Here is an 11,178-nt window from a genome sequence, read left to right on the forward strand (position 1 = left end):
TTAGCTGAGACTTGAGGCTTTTAAGGAGCATCCTTTTGTGCAAGACATCACTATTTGCATCTATTTCTACTTTCTGATTGAGAGCTATTCATGATCAGCTTTCTCCTTATGGGAGGAGCAATGCCACGAGGCCTTTTGTATCTACAGCACTCTGAGTTTCCAGTGCTGGTGGAGTGGGAGAGGAAGAAGGAACCCAATTTCATTGCACTCCTTTGTTCTGCCAAAAGATGGAGTAAATGATCTACTGAACTGCCTGTGCTGCTAATTGATTTTCTAGGCAACTAGGAACTTTTCCACAAGGGAGGAAGGAAGGTTTTCTGTTGCCTTATAGTGTTTAAGCTTCGTAGGTCTCATAATCTATGCTAAATGTAATGAGGCAGTTCTTCTTAATGAATTGACCAAATTGGTTGGTAACAGATGGGTTGATGACAAATGGGTTAATTAGTAGTCTTATCTAATCAGTTTTTATTTCAATTATTTTGTCTGCTTATGTGTGAAAGGGTTATTTTAAAACAGTCCTTTCACCTCTTGCAGAGAAAAGAAGTATCTGCATTATTGGTCAAAGCAGTTCCTTCTACAAATATAGGGATCCTCATAAAATCAAACTAAAAATAGTATTGGTGTGCCATAATTACAAGTGAAAAAGTTGGCATTTTCAGTGATGCAAGCTTTTTTTAGACTGTTGCTGTGGAACACTAAATTTCTTTGGCAAATAAACCCATGTGCTGTAAGTGTAGCTGGATATATATTGTCTTTCTCTGCAGATTTTCACTGTCCATGCTGAAATTACCTGTTGGATTCTAGTGACTGAGCTTCTGCCATCAGTTACACTGGCATGAATAGGCTTTGTTTCTTCCTGTACCTTTGTCACTGTATTCACCTCAGTCAGTGCCTGCCTTTGTGCCAAAGGATTCTGTTGAATTGTTCCTCTCAGGTGTGCACCAAGTCACTCCACACAATTACTGACCCCTCAAGTTAGGGGCTGCCAATCTGAACCATTGAGTAAGAAGTGCTAGGAAGACTAATCAGGATAAGTTGAAGGAGGCTGAAATCACAGGAGACAGACTGTGCAATTTAGATTCATCAGGTAAATGAACTACAGACGTGTATTGTGGGTAAAACTGGTCCCAGAGTGGCTTTTTTGTGTGGTAACACCATGGTGATTTTCCAAAGGTGCAGCATGGCTAAAGGCTGCTGTTATAAAGCGGCCTTTAGTACACATGTTGTATCTAATGCCTTGTGTCTTCCATTGCTTAGACATTATTTTCCCCCAGCAATCTCATTTATATGTAGAAATCTCACCTGCAGAAGTGGTCTCGTTTGACTGCTTCCAGAAAATCCTTTTTTCAGTCCTGACTTTGTAGCTCTTCAGAGAATTGAAAGATGGAGGACTACTTTTAACTTTGAATGTTTCCAGAAATGCAGATTTTCGCCTTTAAATGTCAGTGACTTGCAGCCTTGGAACAGAAGTGAAATGCCTGGTGGGTGGCATAAAAGGGGCAGAGAGGTTAAATGACTTATTTGGATGTACTTGGGAAGTCTGTTTCAGAGTGCAGTCCAGAGTAGTGTTTGGATTTTGTATCTATTTCAGGTTACAGGTGATTCTATTATCAACCTCCAGGTATGAAATTTTAGACATAACACCTTGATTCCTTCACGTCCTACAAAAAAACCCCATAAAAATAAGCACTTAATAAATGATAATGTGAAATGCAGTGTGGGAAGGTGAAGGAATGACATCACCAAACTGGAAGGTCATTTTGATGATTCAATGAATTTTGTACATTTTGGGCATTACAAACACTGGCAGCTCTAATGGTGTCTTACAAGACTTTATTCAGCTTTCAAGTGCATTTATATAACTTTCACCCATTATTGTAAAAAATGCAAAATATTCTAGCTAGATCACAGGTTCACAGGAAGAATGCTCATACTGAGAGGATGAGGAGGAGAAAAGCTTTGATTTGACACATGGTGATGAGATTTTACTGAAATAGAGTCCTTTGCAGTGCCATATTTGCATATTGCACTGTTCTCTAAATAGAAAGGACTCTTGGGCTTGCAGCAGTTTGTATTTGAAATACTCTGACTTTGTTGCCTATTCTATATAAGGCATAACTCTCTGGAAGAACAAACTTAAATGTTAATGAATTCAACTGCTTTATCCTGTATGTATTCATTTTAGGAGAATTGGAAGGTGTGAGCTGGAAGGAAAGGGAGGTAAGGGAGGAAAATAGATGCTTTGTGTAAACCAGTTGCTTCTAAAAGTAGATTTTTCTCTTCAGGTCAAAGTATTATTTCAGAGGCAGTCAATATGTATAATGCACAGATGTCTCCTTCATTGCTTAAGAAATATCAGTAAGTAATCTAAAATCTGATACTGTTGAGGTGGGCAAGGTGAAGTAAATTTAAATTTACAGGACACAAAGCCAAACATTTGTGAGCTGGAGCAGGTTGTGAAGAATTGTTGCCTGTGAATCCTGTGGTGCTGTGAGGTTTGCCTGGTGCTAACTCTAATTGCCATTGCCTTGTGCTGCATGGGAAAGGTCTTCCAGTGTGGAGATGACCAAAGTAATCTTGTCACCTTTAAGGTCCCTGTTACTGTAGATGTTGAAAATGTGCTTTTCCCCTGACATCCCAAATGGTTCTGTTTAAACAGTGGGAAGCAGATTTAATGCACTGAGGTAGACCAGAGTATGGGAAACTCTCTGCAATCCCATTGTTTTACTTATGCTCTGTGCTAGTTTTAGCTGTGCTGGGAGCTCTCTACAAGCTCTGCACATCATTTTATCTGTGCTGGGATGCAGGGGTGCTGCTGGAACACTTGCTGTGGAAATGGGCACTGTGCAGGAAGCAAGTGGCCTGTGGTGTCTGCTTGTGTGGGCATAAGGACTTGATTTAAAAGTTGTCTGTGGCTGTATTGGTGGTACGGACAAAATAGGAGTGATCTCACTTCATTAGTTGTTTACACCACACACATAAAATGTTCATTTCTTCACACTCACTGGCACAAGGCACTGGGCAAAGTTAAGACTTTTGGTATAAATATTTTTCTTTCAAAGTATTTTAATGCCCTTAAGTAAATTGGCTTGAGATACAGGATTAGTCTGCAGTCTAAGCACCCAGAAGTTAGTTAGACACTCCAATTAAAGGCATTCTCTGACCTTTTTACAGAGGAAATTGCAAACTGCAAGTATAAGTCTCTTGGTTTTAGTTTGATTTCTGGATGTCCTCTTCTTTGAGCTGCTGAGAGCAGGCAGAGTCATGCTGTAGCTTTGGTTCTAGAGCGTGTTAGAGGGGATTGTTTCATCTCTCACTGTAGCATAAACCTACACAGAAAAAAACCACTAAGCTATATAATCAGACACACCTTGATTATATTTTATCTGTTTTATCTGATCTTGCTCCTATTGAAATCACAAAACTGTCTTTGAATTAAAGTGGATTGGAAATTTAAAATAAGTTCTGTCTAAAATCCTGTGTGTATATATAAATCTTAGAGACTGAAAGTTATTCTGTTAGTGTGCTGCTTTTTAAAAGCAATATTGCAGTGTTGACAGTGCAGTTTAAATTGAGGTATGCGTTTGTGGCAAGGATGAGTGAGCTCCCACATCTGTCTTTTAAACCTAAAATATTGACAGTAATGTAATCAAAGTTCTGACTTTTTATAGAAGGTTTCCTGAGGCTGTCTGTCAGAAACCTATTAAATCTGAAAAAGAAACAAAACCATACTCTGCTAAGGCTGATGTAAATGATTCAGAAAAATCCAGAATTCCATTGAATCTCTTTCTTATTCTTGACTGAGACTAGCACAGACTTTGTGAGCTTTTCCACATTTCTTTCTTGTGCTTATTTTTCAGCATTTAAAGAGAAGAATGTACTGGAAAACCTTAGAGATGTTAATGCCTCCCCCCACCCCTTTCTCTGTGTTGTGTTTGAAACCATCCACTGGGGCTATTGCTGCTGGGGCCTTTTCTCTTTAAATCTTTAACTTTCCTGATGTGAAGACTCACTTTTCTTAAGGAACTGACTTTCTAAATGTATGGATTTGTTAAAAAAAATTCAAGAGGAGCAATCTGAAGTTTTTTTAAAAATTCTATTACCTGAATTCCTAGCTATGGTGTGTAATTAATGATGGGACAAGTGGCATTGATGAACATGTCTTCCAGTTAGCTGACCCATGACCCTTCATGTGTTACTTTTATTCTAGCCTGGAATACATTTTAACCTCCAATGTGTCTGATATGCTCATCACAGAAAATAGTACTATTCTTTCAAGTTTCTGTCAAATTTTTTAGGGAGTAGACTCAATTTGCAGGCGTGTCTGTAAATAAATAATCAATGTTTGTAAACAGTCTTCTATTTGCTCATTTGTGGCTTCTAATTTAAAAGATACAGTTGGTTGCTCAAACTAATTGCAGAAAGTGATTTTTTGGAAAAAAATACAGCCAGTTGGGTGGCTCCTATTTCATATGGCTCTGACTTGCTGCTCATGACATCTCAAACACACTAAAAGGAGTGTCCACTCTAGTCATGGGCAAAGGTCTCAGAGGTGCCTTGTGTTAATGTCTCAGGTTTGTGAAGGTAGGACAGGATGCTGACCTTTCCCAAATTATTAAAACTCTCCATTGTGTTCCTTCTGTTAAAATAAGAAGTTAGTTGATTGGCCATGAACACCCCAGCTCTGCTTCCCCTTATTCTTACCTGTCTTGCAAAGGCCTCAAGCCTGGGACTCGTTAGTCTTGTTACCTTCTGTTCCCTGATCTGTGTTGAGAGCATCCCACATCCCCTGCAGGAAAGGGAAGCTGGATTGGTAATGAATCACTGGTTTTCTTTCACAGGCAGTTATTTAACCCAGGTGTTTCAGGGTGGGGAGGATTCAAGGAGTGTTCAGTGACCTTCACACTCACCCTGTGGTTTAGTGCTGCAGAGCAGTCTGTGCTTCCAGTGGGCCCTGCCTGGTCACACCCCAGTGGTGACACAGCCATCTGAGTTTGCTGTGTGTGGTATTTTTGGACAGTCTTTCTCCTGCAGGTGGAATGTTTTATCTGTGTCAGGAACGTTCCACACGTGTAACTGAAGAGGATTTTTTGTTTACCTTTACTCCATGGCCCATTACCTTATTTTCCTCCCTGTGCACGTGTGAAGGGATCCCCTCATGTCCTATTTGTCTTGGGCATGGCCCAAAGGGCTTTCACAGACACAGCTGTGGGGACCGGTGGTGCTGCAGAGTGTGAAATCACAATCCTGGACCCAGCAGAGCTTCCAGCCCACTGAAGGGCACCACGTAGAGCCAAAGGATGGGACACGTTCAGCTGGGTGAGGTGAAATTGATGCTCAAGGCAAAGCAGCAGGGCAGTGCTGGAAGCAGAAATAAATCTGAGGTTATCTGAGTCACAGGTTTTATTGCTCTGTGTCCTTGTCTTCAGTGTAGGTAATCCAACTTGACCAACCCAAAGCATCACATCCAGAAGAAAGGAGCCTTCCCCCTTGGTTGGGAAGTTATGTGGCTGCTATGCAGAGAATAATGTTTGCTATTAAATACAGAAATAAAGTTATATTACTCATTCTGCCACTTTTGTTAGGAGTCAGTAAGCAAATATTTGTTCTGTTGCCTTAGTTTCCCTGTCAAGTAGTGACCACCTAGCTCTGTACAGTTTTGTTTTGAAGGCAAATTATTACTTTGTGATTTGCTTTTGTGGAAATATAATAGAAATTAAATATAAATGGCATAAACAAGATGTTAGGAGTTTATAACAATATCCGGTATAGACTCCTGTGGTGTGAAATCTGCTGGTACTAGTTCTGTCTCCAGAGCTAAAGTAAGGCTGGGAAGATGTTTGTTGCTTCAGTGTTAATCCTGGAAAAGTAGTCATCTAATAGTTCACCAGCAGCATTTTTCTATATATTAAGAAAGCAATAAATACAAATAAAACAAGGAATGTGCTTAGTACTCAGTAGGAGGAAAAAACTGATGTAGGAAATCATAAACCTTGGAGTTGATGGGCTATTTTCTCCTAGATTGGGATCTCTAATGTTTCTGGACTGAGATAAAGTTTCTTGCTCTTACCTTTATTATTCTGTTTTCATTACATTTAATATCTTAATCTGCTTTCCTAAAACTAGAGGAAACCATTACAGCTTCTATGTGCACATTGGTTCTCTGGGAGTTTGTGGCTGTCTGATTTAGAGCTGGGCAGAGTCTGCTGAGTAATTGTCTTACTGTTCTTGTGGTGCAAAGGATGAAACCAACATGGTGTTATGAAGAATGCTGGAAATTTTCTTCTAGGCTTGTTTTCTGAGTTTTTTTGTAAACTGCTGAGAGTATCCTGTAGTGCTTCATGTGAGTTAGGTGCCTTGCAGAATGCAGTTCCCACATGTTGTGAAGTGAGCTGTAGTGTGCTTGTTTGGCCCAGTACAGCCTAATTCAAGCACTTTTCCAAACCTGGATCCTGTTTGTAGCAATGCTTGGGCAGTGCCTAGGAAAATACTTAAGAGCAGGAGAAGCACATAATAACACTTCCCTCACTATTCCAGTAATCCACTTTATTTCTGAACCTTTGTCAATTTTTATATCCTCAGGGAATGAGTTCTACAATGTAATTACGTATTGCAATTTCATTTGACATCCTATAGCTCTTGTATTATGAGACTTATTGAACACTTTTTCCTATCTAACTTCTAATATCTTAAAAATCTTCATCATACTCTTATCTGCCTCTTTTCCAGATGTAGTACTAATATATTTAGTTTAGAGCGTTTTTATTCATTTGTTAATAATTCCTAGCAGTTGATTTGATTTTTAAATTGCTAATGAAGTCAGAGTCGAGGTGTTTACAGAAGTGCAGATTGTGACTCCAAAATCTCATTCCCAGGTAATAGTTTCCAAGTCAATCACTCTGTGTAGAAAGGAAGGATCATCTTTCTCGGTGTGCACTACTTTGAATTTGTAGGTGTAGTTTTATCTGCTCTTCTATCAGTCACTCAGCCCTGTCAGAGCCCTCCGCAAGTCTCTGCAGACAAGTTATATATTTATTACTATAGATGCTTTCTCAGCATAAGCAGAATTTCTCATCTTGGTATTCACCTCTTTTGCAGATGATTTATGAATATGTTGAACAGTTTAGCCTTTAGCAGAAATCTGTGCTATGCATGATCTCTACATGATTGCTGCTTGAGCAGTAGGGCCTCACTGGGGGCTTCCTGGGTTGGATGGTGAATTTATTTTTGTGTTAGATGGTGGATTAATTTTTGTATCATTCATTTGTGAACATTTAACCAATTTAACATGAATATTTCTGTCCCTCACAGATTACTTTAATGAGAAATTTCACTCATATGTGAGATCAGAAGCCTTATGGAAATCCAGCAATGCTATATCAGGCAGATAGATCTTGTCCACATGCCTGTGACTTTTTCCAAGAACTCTCTCAGCTCACGAGTCGTGATTTTCTTCTGGAAACATTGTGCTGCCTCTTCCTCCATATGTTCTGTTTATGTACGTGTCCTTAAATTTTCCTTCCCTTCTGGCAGTTCTCCTGCAGCATAAGCTTGAGGTTCTGGTCCATATTCCTTTAAATTTTTAAAATTTGAGTGCTTTTAAAAATTGGCACTGCAGATTGCTACCTTCAGTTTCTTGGCATCAAGAGCAGCTTACATCCAAGCTATTGAATTTATTTCCCTTAGTACTCAGGCGTTTGTTTTCTGACACTACACTTCTATTTGCTTGCTTCTACACAAACAAAAGGAAGAGACAATAACTCAGGTTTTATATTATTTTGATGTGAACTGGATCAATACCACAAGACAAATGGTCCTGGGCTGTTGTGAGAGTACTAGGATAGAAAGAATTGATGGGTGCAGCTAGTTGGGACAAAAAGGGAGAAGCCCCTTATTCTTACTGGCAAACTATCCCTTCCCACAGGAGGCATCTTTAAATTCAATAATCTGTATTGTCTCTGTGATCTGACAAGGATTTTAACGGGCTGAGTGAACGCAGTGTCTTGGCACAGGCAGTGGATTATTGGGCAGGTAGGAGCTTTGCTCTGTGAGAGTAATTAGGTGTCATTAAGAGGGAGAAAGGAGTTGTTTTAAGTGGTTTGTATGGGATGAGATGGAGAGAGGCCAACTTCTCAGTTGTTTCTGGGACATGGATAGATTGTGCAGGTTTGTGGAGAGCTTAATCCAGCTGCCTAATACCTGGCCTCACCCTGGTGCCGCAGGTGTGCTGTCAGGGTGCATGGCAGGACAGTTTAGTTGTGTGGAGCAGTTTTGGTCCATGCTGACTTCCTCAGTGTCATGTTTGTTTGTGGCACATCATTCCTGATGAAATTTCTTACCTGTCTGAGTCAATGTTACTGGAACAGCAGTTTTTCCCAACCAGCAGATACGCAGAGTGGAGTGAATTGTTTGCTGTGTCTGCAGCTACCTGTGCCAGTAGAGAACTGGATTTGATAGAAGGAAAAATGAGTGCTTTCCAAAGTCAATTCATAATAATTTTGGCTTCATTTTCCTTTATATTGGTAACTACTGTAGTTTTTCTCCTGTTCACAACAGTGGCAATGAGCAAAAATTAGGCCTTCCTATATGTCTGTTTTCATTAAAAAATTGCATCCATTACTCTTTTTACTTATTCTGCTCGTGCTGCAGACAGAACAAATACTTGTGGTAAGCTATCAGAAGTCTAGATTCAAGTGACAAAGATGAAAAGAGTGTTGTGCAATGTGAGATACAGGCAATTGGTTCACATAATTTGCTGTATGAGTGGCTATTTTAGAGACAGATTGTGTATGTTTCTATTTGAGCTCTCCCTCAAAATACATAGTATATATACACTTTATAGCAACAGAGTATTCTGGTAATATTTTGTATATAGTATACACCAGGGAGTCAAAAAATACCCGTATTTGTTCAAAAAGAAGCTGGATATTTTTGAACACAGTTGAATTGGATATTTTTTGAACACAGTTGAATTGGATATTTTTTGAGCTTGGTAAAGTTTTGAGTTCTTTTTAGACCTGTTGCTTTTTGCCCTGTTTGCTCTTATCAGGACTTTGTTCACCCAGCTGCTGAAATGTAATGCTAGCACCTTTATATGTTATGGATCCCATTTAGAAACCCCTTTGCAATTACAGAAAAGGACAGAATCATCGGGGCAAGAGTTGCACACATTTAAAACACATACCACAGGAAAAAAAACCCTCTGAGCCCTTAATTAATTCCTTCTCAGCCTTATAATATATTATAATTTGTAAGTCTGACACCTGCATTGTGACAGAGAATGGTTTAAGGTCTGCAGGCAGCTGGTTCTATTTTCTTTCATGTATCTGATAGCATTTATATTTTATGCAGTTAAAATGACAATTTACAGTTGGCTCAAGGCAAAATTATACAGTTGAGTTTTGAATCTATTCAAGGACAGAGGTTCCACAGGAGGGGTGCAGGTGCACAAATGTGTTTGGGGTTCACAGGAGCACTTTCATGGCACCATTGCTGTGCCAGTGTGATTATGATGTGAACTAATTAGCATGATGTCACTGTGTGTCCCCTAGTTTGAAGCTGCTGTTTTGAGTGTTGCCAGCTCTCTCTCCGAGTCCATCTGCTTCTGCTGGAATGCATTTTAAGAGGGCAACTATCTATAGTGCCTCTAAAATATATTTGTTTCTGGAAAATGGGATCATGTTGGTGCATGCTACTTCTTATATGGTGCTGTTATTGCAGCCCCCAGCAGCACATCTCACATCTCTTTCTTGCTTGGTACTGTAGCTGACTCTTCTCATCCACTTCACTGTAACTTGTTGGCCATCCACTAATTCAGGGATGTTTATGTTCCAATCTGGGCAAATTTCAAGGTACACATTTACTGTGTAAAAAGCTTGATTTTGTGTGATCTGTCTAGTAGGGAACAATCTATAGGTACAATTGATGCTTTCTTTGGAGCATTGATCTCTTCACAGAGGACACATGCTGAAACTTGATATTGCATGAGAGTGTATGCAGTGAGACATTCATGATTATTAGGATTTCATATTTCATAGAGGAATTTTCATAGTCAATACACAAAATTCAATCTTAGCTAATTGTGCTGTCACATGTGCTTTTACCACTACATTGATTTTTAAAAAGCTGCTGGTTATATTTTCTGTTACACAACCCCTTTTATCTAGTTTCTGTGTTTAATGAATTTGAGATACACAAGAGTTTAGAAGTGTTATATTTAGCTTGCAATTGGTTGCCTGACAACACAGATCAATCTTGTCCTTCCCCACCAGAGATATGGGGAATGCTCTTGCTGGTTTTAAGAATACTTATGCACTTACACTGAGAAAAGGGATCTGTCAGAAGCATTTTGTAGGTTTCCATCTGGTATTTTTGGGTACCTTGTTAAGGTGTAGTTATTACTTTATTAATAAAAATGAAGAATTCAAAATGGAGCATTCAAATGTTGGGGAACAGCAGGTTTGCCCCTGTGCTTGTCATTACAGAACAAGGAGGGAACCCTGTAGAAAATAACTCTACAGTTGTACAAGTGAAGGCTATTAAAGCTTGGGAATGTATAAAGAGAGAGAACTGACCGTCTTCAGGGAGGTTCTGGCCTCGTGTTCCTTAACTTGAAAGCTTGATTCAGCTTGATTTTGATATTAATTCAGTCTCTCAGCAGATTACTGCTCTTCATTTTCGCACACAAATTTAAAAAAGGTGAAAAATGCTCTCTTCTGTAAAGTATTGTAAAGCCCTGCCCCATCAAGGACATTCAGATCTTGTGCCTTGAGCATGCAGTGGAGGATTGCCTGAAGGGAGTGGCCCACCAGTGCCAGGAGCTCATGGAAGATGGGCAGAGCTCAGGCAGGAGCACCTCCAGCCCCCAGGGATGCTGTGGGTGCAGAGCTCAGGCAGCTCCAGGCCAGCACTGCAGCCTTTGTAACACTGGCTCCTCTTGCAGCTCTCCCAGCGTTTATGAGATGAACAAAAGCCAGCTCTGCTGCTCTTGCTGCTCTTTCCTACCTTGCAAAGGCTTCCTGTAAATAATGGCTTTCCATTCATCAGGAAAGGTTGTTCAGGAAGTGGTAATAATGCTCAGATGTCTTGCAAAAAAAAAAAAAAAGTTTTTGTTAAGTTTGTGGGGAACCACAGCTTCTGGTCCATGGTGAAGTGATGAGCAAGATGGTGTTTTACACT

General features: G+C 39.7%; 1 long non-coding RNA gene across 1 annotated transcript; it reads right to left on the minus strand.

The window, feature by feature from the left end:
• Window positions 1-7,085: 7,085 nt before the first annotated feature.
• Window positions 7,086-9,477, minus strand: LOC137480380 (uncharacterized). The gene is made up of 3 exons (XR_011002859.1): window positions 9,264-9,477; window positions 8,340-8,428; window positions 7,086-7,732 (listed from the first exon to the last, which is right to left on the minus strand). It is a non-coding gene; the product is annotated as an uncharacterized lncRNA (long non-coding RNA).
• Between the last annotated feature and the right edge of the window lie 1,701 nt (window positions 9,478-11,178).

The sequence above is a fragment of the Anomalospiza imberbis genome, chromosome 11 (genome assembly GCF_031753505.1).
Source record: "Anomalospiza imberbis isolate Cuckoo-Finch-1a 21T00152 chromosome 11, ASM3175350v1, whole genome shotgun sequence".
Lineage (NCBI taxonomy): Eukaryota > Metazoa > Chordata > Aves > Passeriformes > Viduidae > Anomalospiza > Anomalospiza imberbis.